The sequence below is a fragment of the Mus caroli genome, unplaced genomic scaffold (genome assembly GCF_978045245.1).
Source record: "Mus caroli unplaced genomic scaffold, Mus_caroli_1 scaffold_6, whole genome shotgun sequence".
NCBI lineage: Eukaryota > Metazoa > Chordata > Mammalia > Rodentia > Muridae > Mus > Mus caroli.
This window is the reverse complement of record NW_028227261.1, coordinates 128,186,006-128,209,052: the sequence shown is the minus strand read 5'-3', so window position 1 is coordinate 128,209,052 and position 23,047 is coordinate 128,186,006. Positions and strand designations below refer to the sequence as shown.

Sequence of the window (23,047 nt, the reverse complement as noted above, 5' to 3'; positions counted from 1 at the left end):
CAAGCTCCAACCAGAGACAGCTTGAACATTAACACCAAAGATTTCCAGATGGCAAAAGGCAAACATAAGAATCTTACTAACAGAAACCAAGAACACTGGGCATCATCAGAACTCAGTATGCCCAGCACAACAAGTCCTGGATACCCCAACACACCTGAAAAGCAAGATGTGGATTTAAAATCATATCTCATAATGGTGGTAGAAGATTGTAAGAAGGAAATTAATAACTCACTTGAAGAAATACAGAAGAACACTGCCAGCAATATTTTGCTGAAGGGACCCTGATATAGCTGTCCCCTGTGAGGCTTTGCCAGGGTCTGGAAAATACCAAAGTGGATGCTCACAGTCATGTATAGGATGGAACACAGGGCCCCCAATATAGGAGTTAGAGAAAGAACCCAAGAGCTAAAGGGGTCTGCAACCCTATAGGTGGAACAACAATATGAACTAACTAGTACCCCCAGAGCTTGTGTCTCTAGCTGCATATGTAGCAGAAGATGGCTTAGTCAGTCATCATTGGGAAGAGAGGCCCCTTGTTCTAGCAAACTTTATATGCCCAGTATAGGGTAATGCCAGGACCAAGAAGTGGGAGTGAGTGGGAAGGGGAGAAGGGTGGGGGGAGGGAATAGGGGACTTTTGGGATAGCATTTGAAATGTAAATGCAAAAAATATCTCATAAAAATGATATGTCAATTATTTCTGAATATTTTACTTTTTATACATAGTACCATATTGAAGGAGGTATTTGTGCATAGTACTATACGGAAGGAGGAATTTTCTGTTAGAGGAAGCATGAGCTTTAGGACTGCCTGATGGAGCCTGAGTTGTGACATTTAACAGAAATGTGGTCTTCAGTAAATGACTTTTCTTTGCAAAGTGAAGAAAATAACACCTTCCTTGTAGAATCTGTTAGACAGAACAAGATATTGCTATTGCTGTAAACTAACAGAGAGGCCAGAACATAGAAGCTAATGTCAAATACCAGCTCCCTCCTTATATCACCAAGGCCAGTAATAAGGGTTAGATTAGAAAAGAAATAACTTTTTTGATAGAAAAAAAGTCTACTATTACCAACTCTAAAATTGTTCCATAAGACAGAAAGTTTAGAGCAATGATCTCTAGTTTTTAGTTGGGAAACTCCATTCCTTAGAGTACCAGTAGTCTGAATTGAATGTCTCAGACAGAGCTACACATTTCTCAAATAGACATCATAATGAAAAACATCTACCTTCCCAAGGGTGAGTTTAGCATAACTGAAAAAAAAATCTATTTAAGGCACAGGCAATGAAAGTACGGCTGTTATTGGCTATCTGATGAGTTGTTGGTAAATCTCATTTTGCGGTATGGTGAGAATCAGTAGATGAGGAGACCAAAGACCCTCTTGAGATATTTGTCCAGGGAAACTCTATAAAGGCAATTGAATTACTTGCTATATTAAAAACAAAAAGGAGACATCACTGAGAAAAGTCAATGCTTTTATGAGAAAAGAGGACACTGATATATCTCCACAGAATGCCTCTAACAGGAAAAGTTTGATATAGCCTCAAAATTAAGTATTAGACAATATTTTGTTGGAATATACTCAAGACTTATGGAACAAGGACCTGATCAAGCAGAGGTAGCCGAATCTAGCATTTGAAATGAGGATCTTTATCCACGTTTAGAAATTAATCTCGGGACACTGCTCTGTTGATATGATTGCCTAATATGCCTGAAGCCCCTAAGTTCTATCCCTAAAGTAAACATTTGCAAGATTCTCTCTCTCTCTCTCTCTCTCTCTCTGTATCTGTCTCTCTTTCTCACACAAACACACTAAACACATATTAACTAAATGATCACATAAACACTTTACTTTTACTGGCTTTATGCTGAATACGTTTTGAAAATTCTGCAATATCAACTGACTATTGAACCCAATCTAAGGATTACAAAATTTTCATTAAAATTTTTAAAGTTTAAGCCTGAGAAAACAGGAACCTATTATTTAAAAAAATTGATTAGAAAATCATGTTGTAATCTCTCTACTATGCTATAGATATGATATGAAAATCTATATAGTATAGGTATAGATATGAAAAATTTTAATTCTTAATTGGAAATTGGGATCTGGAATCAAATATCTTAACCACTCCCTTCAAGTCCATCTAGATGATTTTTTTGGAAGTGCACAGATAAGTTTATTCATGTATGTAGCATATTTTTCTAGACCTGATTTTTTTCTCTCTTGCCAGAGACTCCCCCTGATCTTGGGAGAGTGATAATGTAAAGTGGTATAAGGTGCTTTGAAGAAACTCTGAGCAGCTGCATGCAATAAAAATGTGCACCCAGCTTTTACTTACAGGAACCACAGCGTAATGAGTCCATTATTCAAAGGTGACACTTGAAGAGAATGTGATAATCAAGCAGATACTATGATGGAGAGAAGATGGGAAATGCAGTGCAAGGAGAGTAACCTGAATTTGTAAAACTTTGGATAAAATTCTCCAGTTGGTGGGGTGTTTCATGTAAAGTGGGAAAGAATGCAATGAAATTAAAACTTATAAAAAACTAAAGCATATTTAAACAATAAAGTTTAAAACTTTCATGGGGATTCAAAGGAGACAAACATGTTAGGTAGACACAGATGATGTCATTGGGAGAGTAAGGGCCTACTTACTCGGTCTTCAACACAGTTTCACAGCAGTGAAGTCATAAAACATGTTTGAACTTGGAATGCACAGATTCTGACCATTCAAAGCTGACCAGTACTCGGGGGCTAGCCTTCTGGGTATTTTATTTATTTTATGTTTGAGATAGTGTGTCACTAAGTAGACTGGCCTGGAATTCATAAAGTCCTGTCTGCCTCTGACACGAGTTGTGTGATTAATGATGTGTATCAGCATCTCTTCAACTCTAACATACTTATTTTTAGAAAACTACTCCTAGCATATCATTAAGAAAACTTTTAAGGTAAAAAGCTATAAATGACTAAATAATGTGCTTCTTAATGTGTTAGAAATACTTTCTGGTTTGAGTATGATTCCAGATTGAAGCTGATAATGTGACTCAGGAGACAAGGATACGTTTTAATGAGTTCCAATATCTGTTTAGCACTAAGATATGCACAGAAAGCAAATATTTTTTCTCAGTAACTGTAAAGTATACAGTCTTTTTTGTTTGGCTTTCCACATGCACATTTGATTTGCATCAATGAGATTTTCAGGTGTATGGATCACCTTGACACAGTACAGGTTACACATTTTTGCAATTCTATTACTCCATATGTCCACTGGGATATGATCTCATTGCCAATTTATAGCTTTCCTAACTTGGTGCTGACTAAACATTACAGAAAAACCTCACCTTATTTAGCTTTTATTCTAAGGGAAGAGTATTTTTGGTAGCTGGGCATTTTTCTAAGAAGCCCATGTCAGATGAAGTTAATGTCAAATTATTTCTTGTAATTTCAACCCCACGATCTAAAGTAACTATTTTCAAAAGAAATTTTCCTAAAATATTCAATGATTCTCCTCACTCCAGATACATAGCTAATATATTATAAACAGGGAAGAATAACTCAATTATTGTTTCAGGGCAAATATGTCCTATTCAATGAAGCATAGGTAGTTTGTTCCTCCAATAATTTAATTTTACACACCCTACTTCACATACTTTTGTGTTTTTTTATTAGTAGCACATTTTCCCCATGAGAAATTATCACTTGTATATTTTAAAGTTACTAGAGCTATGCAGATGTGTTTAATTTTTATAAGCTTTTCCATCTCCTTGAAGTTAAAATCAATTTGGGATTAAAAAAATGTATTCATCTTCAGACACACCAGAACAGGGCATCAGATCCCATTACAGATGGCTGTGAGCCACCATGTGGTTACTGGGAATTGAACTCAGGATCTCTGGAAGAGCAGTCAGTGCTCTTAACCACTGAGCCATCTCTCCAGCCCAAAAAATGTATTCATTTTGAGGATCATATTATTAGCCTATACATTGTTGCATCTTTTAGTATGAGGTATTAATGGAATGCTAGTAACATGAACTACTTGTTAGTATTATAAGGGATTCATAATATGTTAAGATAAAGGTAGGTCTTCTTGCAATAATATTGATTTTTATTATAATACAATTTCTTAACTAAATCATTCTTTACCCATATGCTATACATTTTTAATGCCAAGAGTGATTATTAAAGCTCCTGGGAAATTGTGGATTCTTGCTCACCTGTGGGGTTCACAACACCACAGCTATAGTAGAATTGGTTTTAAGTGACACTGGTTTGCATACATTAATGAAAAACACAAGCCTTTACCTTGGAGCAGGGAACATGCTCCTTACTGCTCAGTAACCACAAGTCATTGTCCCTCCCCCTAAATTACTGTTTACATGCTTCAAGGAAGGAAGCTATCAGCTACATGCCCCAGGAGTCTCTGTTATAATTCAGGAAGCTTTTGATATTTTAATGGATGGATTTTCCTGTCTTGAGTTCTTAAACTTCTCAGACATATTTCTTGATTATACCAGTAAAAGATTATAAAAAATTAGATTCTCACAGAGGGCAGTAACCAAGTTTTTAAAGATACGAGGAGTCAGTTTCTTATGTACCTGGGTGTGGATACAAACAGCTTTACTTCTGAGGGTCCAGCATACTTAAAGTCTGCAAAAAGATTTAGTGGGGTTTTGCCAAGTCTGATACATTTCCTCTGCTGAGTATCAGAGGAAATATCACACCTTGTGTTTGACTCTCTCACTGGCCAAAGAGGACTGAAAGAACCACCTTAGTCAGAACATCCCTCTAAAGCTTGCTGAGGGGCAGATGTCGCCCACATTCAATGAAGACAGGGCCTTTGTTTCTCATTTCCTATCCTTTCTACTTAAGAATTTACTAAAAACTGGAGGACCACTGTGCTCCCTTCTCATTATATTACAACTTGGAGCTTGATTCAGACCTTGATCGTTTTCCAATTTATCTCTAATTATAACCTATTACTACTGTTGACTTTCTCCACACATTATATATCACTACTTATAAACAAACCTTCCTTTCACTAACCCTAGGATAGTCTTTAAACAAACAACATGGCTGTAGAACTTTCTTTGAAGAAAAGGCAAAATATCTTAGCTTTCAATTCAATAATCACTATTTTCTTCAACCTATACAATGAATAAATTTAGAATACTGAAGCAGCACTTAAAAACATTCTCTAACAATATTATGGTTTAAACTCATTCAGGCTGGTTAAAAAGAAGTGTATCTCATGAGATTTATTAAGGGCAAAGCCAGCAGAGACGGAGGACTTGTCTGTTTTCCAACTCGTGAGAATGAGCCAGTAAAGCTTTTGAGAAAATACACTGTTTCTTCTCTTTTTAGACCTTGCCTTAATACTCACCTAGAAATAGTCTACCTATTTCACTCTTTTAAAATTATATTTTTAGTTGCCATCCTCAGATATAATTCAAATTCTGCATTTTGTCAATTTCCTAGGGGCTTCATCCATGCACCACAGTCACCCAGGCATCCCTTTCTCATCAGAATCTTTCTTCAACCTTATCCTGCTTAATTTCCTGTAACTCAGGGTTTGGCTCCAGAGTTTGAAAGCCAAGCCCATTATTGAAACCTTTATCTAGCATCAATGCTTTGATTAAGAGTATGATGGCTCTAGAAATCAAATTCAGACAGGTTTTGGCATAAAATTCTTAAACCTCCAAAGCTTTCAGATCTATAGAATGCTGTGGTGAATAATACTTTTTACTAAACTACTGCCCTGCACTGAACATGAGCAGTCTGTTTTGTCTTTTGTTAACATCTCCTATCCAATACATAACTGAGCATTAGGTGAATAATTAATCTATAGATATTTAAAAGTTGTAAGGAGATGTGCCAGTTATATGCAAATACTATACCAGCATGCATCTATGCTGTGCAATAGTGGAGGAGGAATACTCTAGAGCACATTCCTAGTGGACAAAGAGAGAGAACTGGATTATGTTTTCTGAGGATGGAAGGAAGGAGTAAGAGAATTAATGTAGCAGGCAGAGCATTCTTATTTCACTGTCACTTCAGCTTAGCAGTTGCCCAAGGATATAGCTATGAAATGAGGAGGCTTTTTTTTTTTTTTTTTTTTTTTTTTTTGGCATCCACACCTGTTTGTTTATTTATGGTCACCACAGATAAAAGAACAGATGTGTAGGTTATATCAACACACGGGAACCATAGCTTCTGCTTTCCATAAATATTTTATGGTAAAAATAACACATGTAAACATTATTTCTAGTCCAGATCACAGTCCCTCACACTAAGGCAGGTGTTGTAATTCACAGAACAAATGAGGAAGGCAAAATATTCCTTAGGTATATTAGATGATATTTCCTAGGAAAAGACTTGTGAGAATCTAAAGGCTTTTGGAAGCAGTTCTAATATGTCAGCTTGATGATAGCCCTTCTCTCATGAAGGTTTTACATTTTCACTACCACTTAAATCTGAAACACCTCTCACAGATTCATGCACATGGGGCTTGATTATCACCTGATGGGCTTAGGAGAAAGAAACAGATCATAAAGGCTCTGACCTAGTCAGTGGATCAATTCTTCATTGGATTTATGATTTATTATTAGGAGCCGTAAAAGATTGGAGGTAGCTTAGTTGGAAGTGATAGGTCACTGGGCCATGTCCTTGGGGCTATAACTTGCTCTATCCCTTCCCATATTGCTTCCCTTGCTCTTGACTAATGTAAGATGAGCAGCTCATCTTTTCTAGGACTTCCTCACCATGGTAAGCTAAAATTGCTGAACTCATGAGGCAAAATAAATGTTTTTCCCCTTCAAAATATTCGCTCAGGTATTCAAAGATAACTCATACAATGTGCACATAACATTCATAAATTTATGTAAAATTATATTTATAATAACATATGTGATTATACGTCAAAGAAAGTGTAATTTTCCTTGTCAATCTATGTTTTGCTCTATCACTTTAATATTATTTTTTATTATCTAGATTTTGTAATATGACACACAAACATAATTGTCCATAAGCCATGGTGGGTAAAGTATATTTCATAATTAATGAGAAATTGACATTTTCTAATGTCTAAATGCATCTACATTGCCACTTATTGAAGTAATACATCTCAATATCTCCTGGCTTTAGAATGTTTCAATTATAAACATTTATGGAAGAAACACATGAACACACAATTTCATAAAAACCAAACCAAAACACATATTCAGTTCTAAACACATAGATTCCTGACAGGTCAGGTGACTTAAATACTCCAAACTCACTAATAGATAGGTCAACCTGAAATAAACTAAATAGAAGGACTCTGTAGCTAAATAACACCATAAATCAAATGGATCTAACAGACATTTACAGATCATTCCACTCAAACACTGAAGACTACACTGCTTTATAGCATATGACACTTTCTCCAAGATCAGCTACATATTAGGACACAAAGCAAGGATAGGCTCAAGAAGCAGCTGACTGAGACAGATGCAGATACTTACACCCAACCAATGGACTGAAGTCTGGAATCCCTGTGGCTGAATTAGGGTAAGGCTAGAGGAGGGCAACACTATAGGCAGACTAGCAGCCTCAATTAAACTGGACGCCCAAGATCTCTCAGACACTGGACCACCAACCAGGCAGCATATAATAGCTTGTATGAGACCCCCACCATTTATACAGCAGAGGATTGCCTAGTCTGGCTTCAGTGAGAGAAGATGCCCCTAACCCTCCAGAGACTTGAGTCCCACTTTCAGTGTGTTTTCTACTTACTAATTAAAATGTGAACTATCAGCTGTTCCTGTCACAATATTTGGTCTTTATAGACTTTAACACTCTGGAACTCTTAAGTCCAATAAACATTTTATCTTTTTTATTAAATATGTTGCCTTGGATATGGTGGGATTTTTTTCAGAGCAATAGAAAAGTATCTAAGATAGCAGATAATTTAAATAAAGTACATTTACAGAATGTTATGTTATCCAGCCTTTGAGAAATGTATAAACACATATAAAATGAGTTTTAAGGTGTTACCCTACAATGAGGAGTGGTGTGATATTCCAACCATGCCATCAGATATACCATAAGCTAACAACAACAACAACAAAAAATAGAGGTGGGAATGAGTCATCTCCTTTTGAGTTGTTGACCAATGACTTTCCACAGAACCCTCCCACAAACATCATAGGCTGTTGCCAACATTCTTCGTTACCTTCTAAAACATAATGGTAAGACAAATTGTTGAAGGTAAGTCACACATAAGTCACAAAACATGAAGAAATCAACCTGACATCCACCCGAAAGCTTCATTCTCACCAGTTAGCTTTCACAGTGCTGGAAGGTGCTGTATGACACAGCCATTTCCTAGGGAAATGAAAGTCATGAAGCCAGCATAGCTGTTTAATGAAGTAGTGGCAAAGCTGAGTCACATGATGCAATCATTCCCTTTACTTCCAGTTTGTGTCTGTGTGTTACACTCTTGGGGTGGGAGGCTGTTAGTATAATGATTAACCCATGGCTTTTCTGAGAAAATTGTTTCTGTATTCCCCTGAGAAAGTCCTGAAAGTACTACTCCTGCTTTCAAGGAAGTAATTTCAGTTGACCCTGCATGGAAGTCTTCTCTGTGCCTTGGAGATTACTATCTGCCCCTAAACAAATTCATGAAACAAAATAATTAGAATAGTATGAACTAGGAGAAGGCTGATAAAATTCAGCAGAATAGGAGAAATGACAGCAGATCAGAGCACAGAGTTCCTTTTATAGTGTATTTAGAATTTCTTAGAATTATAGAGTACAAGATACAATGTTATACCTATTAAGCACTTAATAAGAACTCAGCAACAAAAGCTAGAATGATTATAATAATATAATTACATGTATCTTTATATTAATATAATAAGGTATTAGAATTTGTCATTCTTGAAAAGATTGGTTTACATCAGATTGTTATAACATTATTTCCCTTAGGAACAAAATTAATTCTTTTCTTAAACACATTTTCATAAGATTATAAATATAAATATTACATTGAATAACATTTACAATGGCTCCTTAGCCCAAGAAAGTTCTCAGGCCTAAGCTAGTTTCTGAGTAATATGATTGACCATTAAAAGTTAATAGTATACTGCTTAAATCGGGGTGATTTACTGTGGAGTTAAATATCTCTTTCATTGCTACTGGCTGTCAGAAACTCACTGAAGTAGACTATGAATGCAAGTACCATACATCACCATATATTCTATGAGAAGTCCATGGCCGTAGAAGTAGCTACTGATGCTCTGGGTGAGGAGTGGAAGAGTTATGTGGTCCAGATCAGTGGTGGGAATAACATACAAGGTTTTTCCATGAAGCAAGGCGTTTTGACCCATGGCAGCATGTGCCTGCTGGTGAGTAAGGTGCATTCTTGTTATATTCCAAGGAGAACTGGAGAGAGAAAGTGCAACTCTGTTTACGGATACATTGTGAGTGCCAGTCTGAGTGTTCTAAACTTGGTTATTGTGGGAAAAAAAAGGAGAGCAGGATATTCCTGGACTGAAAGTTATTACTGTGCCTTGCCTGTTGGGACCTAAAAGAGTTAGTAAAATCTGAAAGGTTTTAATTCTCTCTGAAGAAGATGATCTTGGCCATTATGTTGTCAGAATGCCATTAAACAAAGAAGATAAGAAGCCCAGATCCAAAGCACCCAATATTCAGCATCTTGTTACTCCACATGCCCTGAAACACAAATGTGGACATAATGCTCTGAGGAAACAACATAGTAAGAAAAACCAGGAGGAAGCTGCAGAGTATGCTAACTGTTTGGCCATGAGAATGAGGGAAGCCAAAGAAAAATGTCAGAACCAGATTGCCATGAGACATTGGGTGTCCTGACTGAGGGTGAAAGCTTCTACTTCTAACTCTGAGTTCAGTCAAAAATAAGTCTTTAAGAGTAACAAATAAATAATCTCGAAAAGAAATCAGGGTGATTCACCTGGACTGACTCAGATTTTATCTATTTTCTATCTAGACATCCTGAAACTACAAAATGCTACCAGCCTATTATAATATATGCTATTATATTATATTAAGCTTACTTAAGCTGAAATGATTTGTAGAATTTTAGGAATAGGGATAATGGGTTGATGATAATAAAAATCTAAGCTCTCTGTACCTAACCAGTAACTCTGGGCATATGTTCCTAGTATGCCCATGACAAAACAATATGATCTGTATTTCTTGAAATCATGAATATTTTTGAAATATGTATAAAGAAATTTTTGATTGCTAATCAGTGTTGCAAAGCATCCATCCCTGTTCTCTTGTCTCACTCAAAAGTTAGCCTTGCCTCATCCTTACCTCCTCTCTGGAGCTGTTCACTTCTGGGGCTAGCTCCTGGCAGTTTAGGCACAATTCTGGGAGGGAAAAGTAATGATCAATTTCACCCAGCAGTGGACTCACTAATGTAATTGAATTTTTGGCTTCTTTGTGAGTTTCTTTTACCTCTACCCTTCTCCACTCTTATTCCACCCTTCCAACCTTCTAACACTAGGTAGAAGGGAAAGAAGGCTCAAGAGGAATGGGGGTATCGATTAACATCAGGCTACTTCTTCCTGATTAGGGACACCAAGTTCCTTGATGCAAGTTTGATCTTCATAGCCAGGATATCCAACTTCTCATTTCTTTACACATAACCACTTAACACACCAAAACAAGTCACAACGACAGCAACTAACAACCACCACAAACAGCAGCAGCAGCAGCAGCAGCAGCTGTGCCTCTCTAGGGGCTCTAGCATTTACATATCCTTTCCAGAATCCACATAATTCTAATTATTATACACTTGTAAAAACTATCTTGATCTGGAAAAATCATGGCCCTGAAATACAAAATCATAGTCAGCTGCTGTGGACAATCTAAAGCAACCCCATATCTTACACCTGGGATCGAAATAAAAACTTATTCTGTATTTTTAAATTATTTTATTTATTTATGTTTCAAATGTTGTCTCCTTTCCATGAACCCCCACCCTATCACCTTCTCCTTTGCCTCTAAGAGGACGCTCTCCCACCTACCTACCCATTCTGTCTCACTCCTGTAGCATCCCCCTTCCCTGGGGCATCAAGACTTCAGAGGACCATGTACCTCCCATCCCACTATTGCCAAATAAGGACGTCCCCTGCTACATAGGGAGTTGGAGATATGAACTGGCACATATATACTCTTTGGTTGGTGGTTTAGTCTCTAGGAGCTTTGAGAGGTCTGGTTTGTTGATACTGGTGTTCTTCCTACAAGGTTGCAATCCCCTTCAGCTCCTTCAGTCGCTCCCCTAACTCTTGCATTGGGGTCCCAGGGCTCAGTCCAATAGCTGCCTGTAAGTGTCTGAATCTGTCTTTGATGCTGGCAGAGCCTCTCAGAGAACAGGCAGACCAGGCTACTGTCTGCAACCACATTTTGGCACCAGCAGTAATGTCAGGGTTTGGTGTCTGTGGGTGGGATGAATCCCAAGGTGGTGTAGTCCATGGATGGCCTGTGAATGGCATGGATCCCTAAGTGGAGAATTCTCTGGATGGCCTTTCCTTCAGTCTTACATCCATTATTTTTTCCCTGCATTTCCTGTAGACAGGAACAATTCTAGGTTAAAAAAATTGAGATGAGTGGATGGTCCCGTCTCTCAACTGAAGGCCATGTCTATCCACTGGAGGTGGTCTCACCAGATTCTATCTCCCCACTATTGGGCATTTCATCTAATTTCATTCCTGTTGGGTTCTAGGAGCCTCTCCCATCCCTGATATTTGGGACATTCCCAAACCCCATTGCTAAATATTTCTATTCATACTCCTGGCCCTCTGGACTTCTCTTTTGTCGTCTCCCATACCAGATCCTGCTCCTCCTTTTTCACTTCCCCTTCCCTCACCCACCCAGACCCCTCCCTCCCTTTGTCTCCAGAGATTACTTTCTTCCTGATTCTAAGTGGGATTAAAGAATCCACACTTTGGCCTTCTTTCTTGTTAGCTTCATATGGTCTATGAGTTGTACCATGAGTATTCTGAGCCTTTGGACTAATATCCACTTATTAGTGAATACAACCTTTTTATGTCCTTTTGGGTTTGTATTACCTCACTCAGAACGATATTTTTTAGTTCCATCAATTTGCCTGCAAAATTCATGAAGTCTTCATTTTTAATAGCTAAAAAGTGAGTGTTCCATTCTGTAGATATAATCTATTTTCTGTACCCATTCTTCCATTGGGGGACATCTGGGTTGTTTCCTGTCTCTGGATACTTTGAATAAGGCTGCTATGAACATAGTGGAGCACATGCCCCTGTGATACAGTAGAGCATCTTTTGAGTATTCACCAGGAGTGGTATAGCTAGGTTTTCAGGTAGAAAAATGAACAATTTTCTGAGGAACCATGAGATTGATTTCCAAAGAGGTTGTACCAACTTGCAGTCCCATTAGCAATGAGAAGTGTTCCTTTTTCTCTAAATCCTCACCAATATCTGTTTTCAAATGTTTTGATCTTAACCACTATGACTGGTGTAAGGTGGAATTTCAGGGTCATTTTGATTTGAATTTCCCTGATGATTATGGATGCTGAGCTTTTCTTTAAAAGCTTCTCAGCCATTTGAGATTTCTCTGTTGAGAATTCTCTGTTTAGCTCTGTACTCCATTTTTTAATTGGGTAATTTGGAATTTTGTAGTCTAATTTCTTGAGTTCTTTAAATATTTTAGATATGAGCCCTCTAGCTGATATACAGTTGGTAAAGATCTTTTCTAAATATGTAGGTTGCATTTTGCCTATTGACAATATCCCTTGCCTTACAGAAGCTTTTCAGTTTCATGAGGTGCCATTTGTCAATTGTTAATTTCAGAGCCTGAGCTCTGATTTTTTTTTTTAATCTGTGCCAATGTGTTTATGGCTGTATCCCACTTTATATTCTAATAGATTCTGTATATCTACTTTTATTTAGAGATCCTTGATCCACTTGAACTTGACCTTTGTACAAGGAGATAAATATGGATCAATTTGAATTCTTCTACATGCAAATTGCCAGTTAGAGCAGCACTATTTGTTGAGGATACTTTCTTTTTTTTCCCCCACTGTATGATTTTGTCTTCTTTCTCAAAGATCAAGTGACCATAGGTGTGTGGGTTTATTTCTGGGTCCTCAGTTCTCTTCCATTCCAACTCTTTCTGGCTTCATTTCTATCAGGTTTCCTGAAAAGTGAGGGGAACAATAAAGATACCCCTTTTAGAACTGAATGATCCAAGGTTTATAATAGTCTGTCTGGATCCCTAGGTGGGGCCGTTTCTGGATGGCCTTTCCTTCAGTCTCTGCTCCATTTTTGTCCCTGAATTTCCTTTAGGTAGGAACAATTCTGGGTTAAAATTTTTGAGATGGGTGGGTGTCACCATCCCTCAACTGGAGAACATGCTTATATACTAGAGATGGTCTCTACAGGATTTTCCTCTCCTTTGTTGGCTATTTTGGCTAATGTCATCCTCAATGGGACCTGTAAACCTCTTGCTTCCCTACCATCTGGGACTTTATAGTGCTTACCCAAAGGGATGGTTCTTTTAATTTTGAGAATTATTTTCACTATCCTGGCTTTTTTGTTATTCCATATGAAGTTGAGAATTGCTCTTTCTATCTCTGTGAAGAATTGAGTTGGAATTTTGATGGTGATTGCATTGAATCTGCAGATTGCTTTTGAGAAGATAGTCATTTTTACCATATTATTCCTATTGGTCCAGGACTATGGGAGATATTTCCATCTTCTGAGGTTTTCTTTCCTTTCTTCAGAAACTTGAAGTTCTTGTCATACAAAACTTTCACTTGCTTGGTTAGAGTTACACTAAGATATTTTATATTATTTGTGACTATTTTGAAGGTCATTGTTTCTGTAATTTTGTTTTCAGCACAATTAAAGTCCAGTGAGTGTTGGCTAATGTTATTTTTCTTGTTAGAGTTGGTATTATATTTGTGTGATTCTCTTCTTTGGGCTTTGTTGTGAGATGATAAATTTCTTGTTATTCTTGGGTAGAGTTTTCCTCCTTGTATTGGAGTTTTTCATCTCATAGCCTCTGTATGGCTGGATTAGTGGAAATGTATTGTTTAAATTTGATTTCACATGGACAATCTTGGTTTCTCCATCTATGGTGATTGGGAATTTTGCTGGGTATAGTAGCCTAGGCTTGCATTCTTTTTTTTTTTTCTTTTTCTTTTTTTTTTTTTTTTTTTTTTTTTTTTGTCTGCATGACATCTGTCCAAGATCTTTTGGCTCTTAGCATCTCTGTTGAGAAGTCTGATCTTATTCTGATAGGTCTGCCTTTATATGTTACTTTGTCTTTTTCTCTTACATCTTTTAATATTCTTTCTTTGTTCTATGTATTTAGTGTTTTGATTATTATGTGGTGGTGGGATTTTCTTTTCTGGTCCAATCTATTTACTGCTTTATGGGCATCTTGTACATTTACAGCCATCTCTTTCTTTAGGTTAGGGAAGTTTTCTTTAGGTTAGGGAAGTTTTCTTCTATGATTTTGTTGATGATGTTTTGTCTTCCTTTGAATTGGGATTCTTCACGCTCTTGTATACCTATTTATTCTTACATTTGCTCTTTTCACTATGTCCTGAATTTGCTGGATGTTTTGATTTATGATTTATGGATGTTTTGATTTGTGTACTTTGCATTTTCTTTGACTGTTGTTTTTATATCTTCTTTGGATTCTTTTATGCCTGAGATATTCTCTCTCTCTCTCTCTCTCTCTCTCTCTCTCTCTCTCTCTCTCTCTCTCTCTCTCTCTGTATTCTGTTGTTCTGTTGGTGATGCTTGAATCTGTAACTCCCAAATCTTTCCTAGGTGTTCTATTTACAGGGCTGCCTTCATTTATGAATTCTTTACTGTTCCTATTTCCATTTTTAGATCCTGGATGATTTTGTTCAATTCCTTCACATGTTTACCTGTGTTCTCCGATATTTCTTTAGGAGAATTGTTTATATCCTCCTTAATGTTCTGTATTATCTTGATGAGATAGGATTTTAGGTCAGAATCTTGCTTTTCAGATGTGTTAGTATATCCTGGGCTTGCTGTAGTAGCTGTACTGGGTTCTGATGGTGACAAGTGGCATTGGTTTCTGTTGCTTATTCTCTTGCAATTGCCTCTGGCTATCTCTGTTGTTAACTAGCTTTGCTATCTCTCTGACTTGAGCCAGTCTCTATTTGTAGGAAGATGGAGCTCATGAAATAGAACTATTACCTGGAAGTATTAATAGCCCAAGAAGGTTTGGTTCAACAGGCCATAGGCCTAGGGAAGATTTTACATATATATATATATATATATATATATATATATATATATATATATAATTAAAATTGACAAAGTACTAAAATGAATTCTAATGGCTAATAGCACATCTCTCAACCCTCATCAAAATAACTTCTTGATGTAGATCGCAACCCAGAGATTCTCAACTGTTCAATAGAATAGATTTCTCAGGGATAAATGGAACATATATATTATAACTTATCTCCAAAAGACTTGGGTCTTTAAATCAGAGAGTGCAGAAGAATTCTAAGGCCCAGAGGCAAGGCATACCTTCTAAGAAACAGTAATTTCTGGACACACATATCTCTTAAAAATTCATGCCTATAAATTCATAAGTGATTAAAACAACATACATGAGACCTACACAAGCTTAAGGAAGAAAAAGCCCTCTCACTGAAGGATATGAAGTGGGTATAAAATCTCATAACTAGATGAGGAACTATTGGCATTTGATAACTATTGAGAGAGAAAGTCAGTTTTCTTTAATGCCTACCACATTGTAGATCATGCTCTATCTCATGGCCTTTTGAGTTTCACATGCTGGACTTTATAAGAAAAATAAAACCTAAAAGTTGGACAGAGGGATGTGAGTGTGGACATGGGAGGAGATCAAATTAACTTCTATATAATTCTAAAAGATAAAAATGTTACTTAGAAACAAAAACTTACAAAAGACATAACAAAAAATTAGGTTCTTAACATTTCTGATAAATACGTTTCATATAATCATTGCACAATGTATTACAAAATCAGGGATAGTAGTGAGCATACTTTACCTTTAACTTAAATGATAAATCTCTCAAGCCTCAGGAGAGCACCATTCCTAAAATGAAGTTGGATTTCCTATAAAGATAATAAGACCTCAAGCCATCACACAGCTCAGTTTTTTTTTTTTCCATTTAATGTTTTTAAAAAGTTCATCCTTGAGTAATGTATTTCCATTATTTCTGGTCTCACTCTTTCCCTGTCCAACACCTTCTATGACCTCCCATTCCTCAAATTCATTACTTAATCTTCTTTAATTACTATCTCTGTCTCTGTCTGTCTCTGTCTCTCTCTGTGTCTCTGTCTCTGTCTCTGTCTCTGTCTCTCTCTCTCTCTCTCTCTCTCTCTCACACACACACACACACCTAAGAATATCCTGATAAGTCCATTTAATGTCATTTGCATGGCTATGTTTTGGGCTGGCCACCTGGGATTGGCTTTCTTTTCATCAGACTTATTCATTATTACTCAGCTTGCTATTAACTCTTTCTCTCTCTGCATTCATTATCTACATGAGCTTCATTATGGGGCGTTATTCTGATAGGGCCAATGCCCCTCCATCCTGTCTCATCTGTTGCCATCTTTGGTTTAATTTGTAACTGACCTTGCTTTTTCCCATTTCCCCACAGTGAAATGTCCCTTGAGAAAACATCCAACCTGTCACAGAAATTTAGGGTAAAAATGCTTGCCTTACTTTCTTAAACTGCCAATCAGGATGTATTTTTTCTGTTTTGTTTACCTTTAAAAGCTCCCTGTAAAATGCATTTGACGATGTTCTGTGAGAAATGTTTCTGTCACTGGCAGACTTTATACAGTCTCTCAAATCAGACATTGGTTCTGTTGAGTGGTCTTTAGGTATATAACCTGTAATAAGAAAATTTCCCATCATTTTAGCATGCCAATTGGTATTGTCATTGTTCTCGTCTCATTAGGTAGCCATAGTGGTCTGATGTCATGGTTGTATCTTCTCTATTACATATAGAAAACCCTGTTTTTCAATAAACTTCACTGGTCCTTTAATTCTTACAATCTTTCTGTCTTCCCACTGAGCCATAGGAGTTGAAATTATTTTGTGGATTAGTCAGTTTTTTTTTAAGGCTCTAACATTCTCTTAATATTTTATTTTGTATCTTTTCTTTCTTTTTCTGATAAAATTATAATAAAAATTTATTGTACTAGCATCTGCTTACGACTCCAGTGGTCTTACAATTTGATTTACATTCACTTTACTGCCCTCATTGCAGAAAATGGCCAAGGGCTTTTGAACATTTTTGTGGGACCTTGATGAGGGATTTTGAGTTGGCCTTGGTTTCTCGGTTATATAGAAACTTTTATGTAACTGCAGTTACTGCCATTAGCCTCAGCAATGGTACAGTTATTTCCTGGTTAACCATTTAGCATTCTGCCCACCACAGTTAGGTTGAATCATTGTATCAAATATATTGTGGCAGGTTTAGCACTAGAAGAGTATGGATGGTGACTGCAGAAAAAAAAAAAAGAATTGAAATGAAAACAAACAAAAAGGAAACTAAACTAAGGGTGCAGAATAATCTGCTAATACCAGGGTTTTATTTGGATAGAAGTTAATCAGGCAAAATATATCTCCTTTTCTTTTAGTAACTTAGAGCTTAGTTTTCCTGGACCATCTCTGAGTTTTGGATATCAACCTGCTGGTCTTGTAGCTTTGCACTTTGGGTGTTGGGCAGGTCTAATTGTTACAACTTTAAGGGGGCAGAACTCACCACTGTTCCTAAACTCTGTTCTGAGCATGTCCCAGCCCACATTTGTAAAACTCTAAGAGCTTCTCTGCAGAGAATAAGTAACTGGTGGCTGTTCTCCGAAATCCTTCTCCAGCTTGTACCTGGAGTTGTTCTTCAGTCTCTGCCATCTACACACCTCCTCCTCCTTTTCTTCTTTCTCCTCCTAGTTCCTCTTCTTCCTTTGTTTTAGTTTCAGTTCTGTTTTAGTTCTTTGTCTCCCATATTCCCAGCTCTCTACTATACCTTGTCTGACGAACCCTTCTACATGTCTTTTAATATCAGTTCTCTATAATCTCTGTTACTAGCTTCTTTATGATTCTTGAGTTGCTTTGAGGCTGATGATTCTGTGTATGCTGGTGCTGACATGATGGGGAATGGATACTACTATTTTATCTCTCTTTGACTGATAAAAACCACAGCAGGCTTTTATCTATTGGTATAATCCTTTCTTGGGGCTTCAGCAGCAGCACTGGTCATTTCAGAAGACTAAGAGGAGGCTGCTGCTATAGCCATGTGTATGCAAGCACTGTTCTGTGTCGATGACCAAAACCTTTTTGCTTAAACATTCAGTCTCCCCAATAAGACTAGACCTGTCTTTTTTAGCCATCACTGGCAATCATGAACATCCTCCTTAATTTCTTTTAGGACAACTACACAGACATTAAGAGGAGTGTTTCTGAGGTTAAGGTGACCTGAGGATCATCTTCAGTTCTCATGACAAAATTGTAGTCTCCTTGGAGCTACTATAAGGTGTCAGGATTTTGTGCTGATTGAAATATCTCTCCCCAGGCAGCAGCAGTAGCTTCAGCAGCTGCTACTGTTTGTAATAGTTCCTGTGATTGGATTGACGTTCTGGCATAGTGTGTCTTCCCAGTGTCACTTGGTGGATCAAAAACTCTCTGAACAACTGTCATTAACCTTTATTGTCAACTTAACTGGATTCTAAGAAAAGACAGAAACACGCTTTCTGGGTATGCCTATGATGATATTTCCAGAAATGTTCACCTAAGAACACCTGAGATATATACCATCCCAAAGACTTAGGTCCTGACTTAATTACCAGGGAAATGTGAAATGATTACTGGTGTTTTCTGGAAATTGTCTAACAGATGTCAATCAAGCAACTGACCCACTACATCTAAGATTAGGAAATCACTTAAGAAAATTTTGAAAATTAACAGACATTTTGCAACACAACTAACGAAAATTTTGCAGTTTTCTTTATTAATATTTATTCAATAATGCTTAAGCACTATGCCAGTATCCTTAGGAGGGGTTTTATCATACCACTTTGAGTAAGATCAGTCAAATTTTTAGCCTGGGATGCAACTGTCATGTATACCTTCCTAAAACGGGAGATGCTTCTTATCTAGGTACATTCTTAATTGCAGAATATATTCTTATAGGTCATTCACTTATCCATTTGCAGTGAAAATTACACAGAACACATTTCTCAGAGTTAATTTTTCTATTTCTATAATAACACATAATACTAGAAAATCATAAAAGTGGTCTTCAAAAGATACGTATTTTATAAAGGTTGAAAAATGTATCATTGATATAGTTACTTCTATTAAAATTATATTCTGATTGGATTTTGTTGTATTCATAAACAATTTAAGCAGCTTTAAGTATTTTATTTTGTAATTAATAACAATTTTCATAATGTCTTAGTTATGGTTTTTACTGCTATAATAAAATGCCAAGACCAAAAGAAAATTGAAGATGAAAGGGATGATTTCATCTTATAATTCCTATGTTATACTTCATCCCTGAAAGAAGTCAGGGCAGAAACTGTGGGAAGGAACCTAGAGACATGAGCTGATACCCAGGCTATGGAAGAATATTGCTTACTGACTTGCTCCTGATGGCTTGCTAAGCTGATTTTCCTATGTACTTCAGCTTTACCTGCCCAGGGATGGTACATCTACAATGGACTAGTCCTTCCCACATCAGTCACTAGCTAAGGAAAAGTACTATAGACTGGTCCTCAGGTTAGTCTTATTGAGTCACTTTCTAAGTTGAGAGTTCCTCTTTTCAAATTATTCTACCTTGTGTTTAGCAAGAATATGTAACTATTTTATTATATGTGCACATGTCTCCTATTAGTTTTCCTCAGGTTAGCTCCTATTTTTATATGTGTGCAGAATCAAAAGCCTTGCTCCACCTGACAAAAGTTGTCTTCACAAGACCATTTAAGATTCTACATTGTAGCCCAGTTTATGACAGATTGTGGGGCAGGGTTTGAATTATTTGATCAAAGAGAAAAAATAATTCAAGTGGGATGGTCTGTAAAAAAGTTTCAAATTAAGAGAAATGTAAACAAAAATAACAGTGGCATTGATGCTTTAGAAACGTATTGGTAATCAAGAGAAGAATGACTCTTGCATGCCGTGAACCAGAGTCTATGCATAGCCTGACTCTACATTAATAAGGACTACGTAAAACTCTTGATTTATTTTCTGAAAATAAGTAAAGTACTATGAAGGAAATCATCTAAGCATTTTATATTTAAAATGGTATTCATTAAAAATACAGTTGAGGTATGGGGCAGTAGAGTGGCACAGGAGGTAATGATGATGCTTGCTGCGAAGAAATGTGTTGCTTGCAGACCTGGTTTGATGCCCAGGAACCATAAGGCAGAGGGAAAAAAGTCAACTCTCAAAGTCATCCCAAACTTGGGATCCATTTCAAGCCAAAGCTCCTAGGCCTGAAACTATTACTGATGCTATGGTATGCTTACAGACAGAGGTCTAGCATGGTTGTTCTAAGAAGCACCTGAAAGAGTCAGATGCAGATGCAGGTACTTACACCCAACCAATGGACTGAAGTCGGAGACCCCTGTGATTGGATTAGGTAAAGGCTAGAAGAAGCTGAAGGGGAGGGTCTCACCATAGGAAGATCAGCAGTCTCCATTACCCGGGACCCCTGAGATCTTTCAGACACTGGGCCAACAACCAGGCAGCATACACTAGCTGGCCCAAGGCCCCCAACACATATACAGCAGAAGACTGCCTGTCTGGCCTCAGTGAGAGAAGATGCAACTAACCCTTGAGATACTTGAGGCTCCTGGGAAAGAGGAGGGCTGGTGGGGGTATGGGGTTGGGTGTGAGGACATCCTCTTGGAGACAAGGGTAGGAGAAATGGGATGAGGAACTATCAGAGGGTGGACAAGGATGGGCCTAATGACTGGACTGTAAAAAATATTAAAGATAAATATAAAAAAGTCATTCCCTGACCTGACCTCCACAATCATGCCTAATTATGTACCTGTGTATATGCATGCTATGTGTGCATGTGTGCTTTCACATACATATATGAATAAAATAAACAAATGCAACAAAAAACTTAAACAAGAAGTTGAATCATATCTGTTTCCTATATTCCTTTTGTCAGGGCAGAAAAGCTGTGTGTAATTGACAATAGACACTTTCTTTCTTTCTCTTTATCATTTATTTATTTTATTTTACACTCAAGATTTTATTTCCCTCCCAGTCCACCCTCCAACTGTTCCACATCCCATACCTCCTCCCAGCTCCCATGTCTCCATGAGGATATTCCCACTCCCAACCCCTAACCCCACCAGACTTTTAAACTCCCTGGGGCCTCCAGTCTCTTGAGGGTTAGGTGTATCTTCTCTGGCTGAGTCCAGACCTGGCAGTCCTGTGCTGTATATGTGTTGAGGGGTCTCATATCAGCAGGTGTATGCTGCATGTATGGTGGTCCAGTGTCATGGACTGGACTCAGTCTGTCAGGGAGAATCAGGGTTTCAGTACTCAAGTGGGCAAGAAGTTGGCAAAAAGTGACAAACAGACACTGACACACAGAGGGTGCTATATCTGAATGTAATGTCTCAAAGCGAGCATCAGACTTATAACACAGAAGAAAAACAAGAAAGCTAGGCAATACATCAGCCAAGGTACATCGAGATGCATAATGGTCCTTTACACAAAACAGAGAAAATGCATACATAAAAACTGGCAGGAGCCAGGCAATATTTCACAACCAAGATAAGATAGCCCTAAAATCAGCTATTCACAGGAGCCAGAAGAAAAAAGTGCTGATATGCCCAGGTGCAATACTAGTCTATTGTTAAACCCACCACCAGGGATCACGTAGTAAATACCTAATGATGCTATTCCTCTGGGCCTAGTGAAAATCATGCAATAGGAGAGTTCCATTCTACTAACCTTTTCATGAATAATACAATCCTCCAGTTCCTCCTTAAACCACAACCCACCTTCTTTCTACTATTATGAAATGTAGGCTGCCATTCATGTCTGTAATGAGAATTCTAAGTTTACTATTTTGAACTAGCCCTGAGATTTCTAGCTCCTATCCAGCAAACTGCAGGATGCCTGATTACTAACTATCAACACTGGAAGCATTCTGTCTGCATGAGTAACATTCTTAAGAAATTCCAAGCTCAAGGGCAGTTCAAGGACTGCCTAGAACATTGGTGAAGGCCAGGAAGCAAAGTTCAACCTAATTTAGGTATTTGACAAATCATTCCTTAGAGGCACCTATAATAATACAATACTGAAAGAAAGCACACAGATCCATTCACTGACTAATGCAAGGACAAGTTTGGAGCATTCATGCTATGGGATACCAAGGCTCCAGGAGACTAAATTTCTGTGAAACGTTTTGCCTCAGGACTGTGTCCAAGCTTTTGGGCTTTCCACGCAGACTTCACTGGAGTGGGTGTGGCAGTCCAGTGTTTGAGAAATCTCTGGTGTCCAGGTTAATTGAGGCTACTGGTCTACCTACAGGGTCACCTTCATACACAGGGCAACTGAGCAACCGATCACCTGCTTGTATGCTCTCCTGAAGACACTACAGCTCGAAGGCATCTCAGGGGCTCCACTGTACACCAGGCAATTGGACAACAGATCCCACAGTCTTAAGACCTCTTACAGGCTCTTGTGCCCTGGCACACAGGGCAACTCACCAGACAGACTGAAAGCCTTCCTGAAGAAGGGTAAAAGAAACCAAAGTCAGTAGACCCCACTGGAGAACATCTTCTCACAGAACAACAGCTTGACTACTCCTCTGAAGACTCAACAGTCTGAAGGCTTCCTAGGAGATCTACTGCAGCCAGGGCAATAGATCAGCAGATTCTCTGCCCCTCTGAAGAGTCCCTAGTTGGAAGGACCCATGCTCTGCTATAGCTATAGCCAGGGCTACAGGCTTAAAGGGAGACCTGCAACAACCCAGTG

General features: G+C 37.8%; 1 pseudogene; it reads left to right on the top strand.

Annotated features, from left to right (window-relative positions):
* The window catches only part of LOC110292441 (small ribosomal subunit protein eS6 pseudogene), a 62,614-nt pseudogene extending 52,698 nt beyond the window's left edge, over nucleotides 1-9,916 (top strand).
* Nucleotides 9,917-23,047: the final 13,131 nt, after the last annotated feature.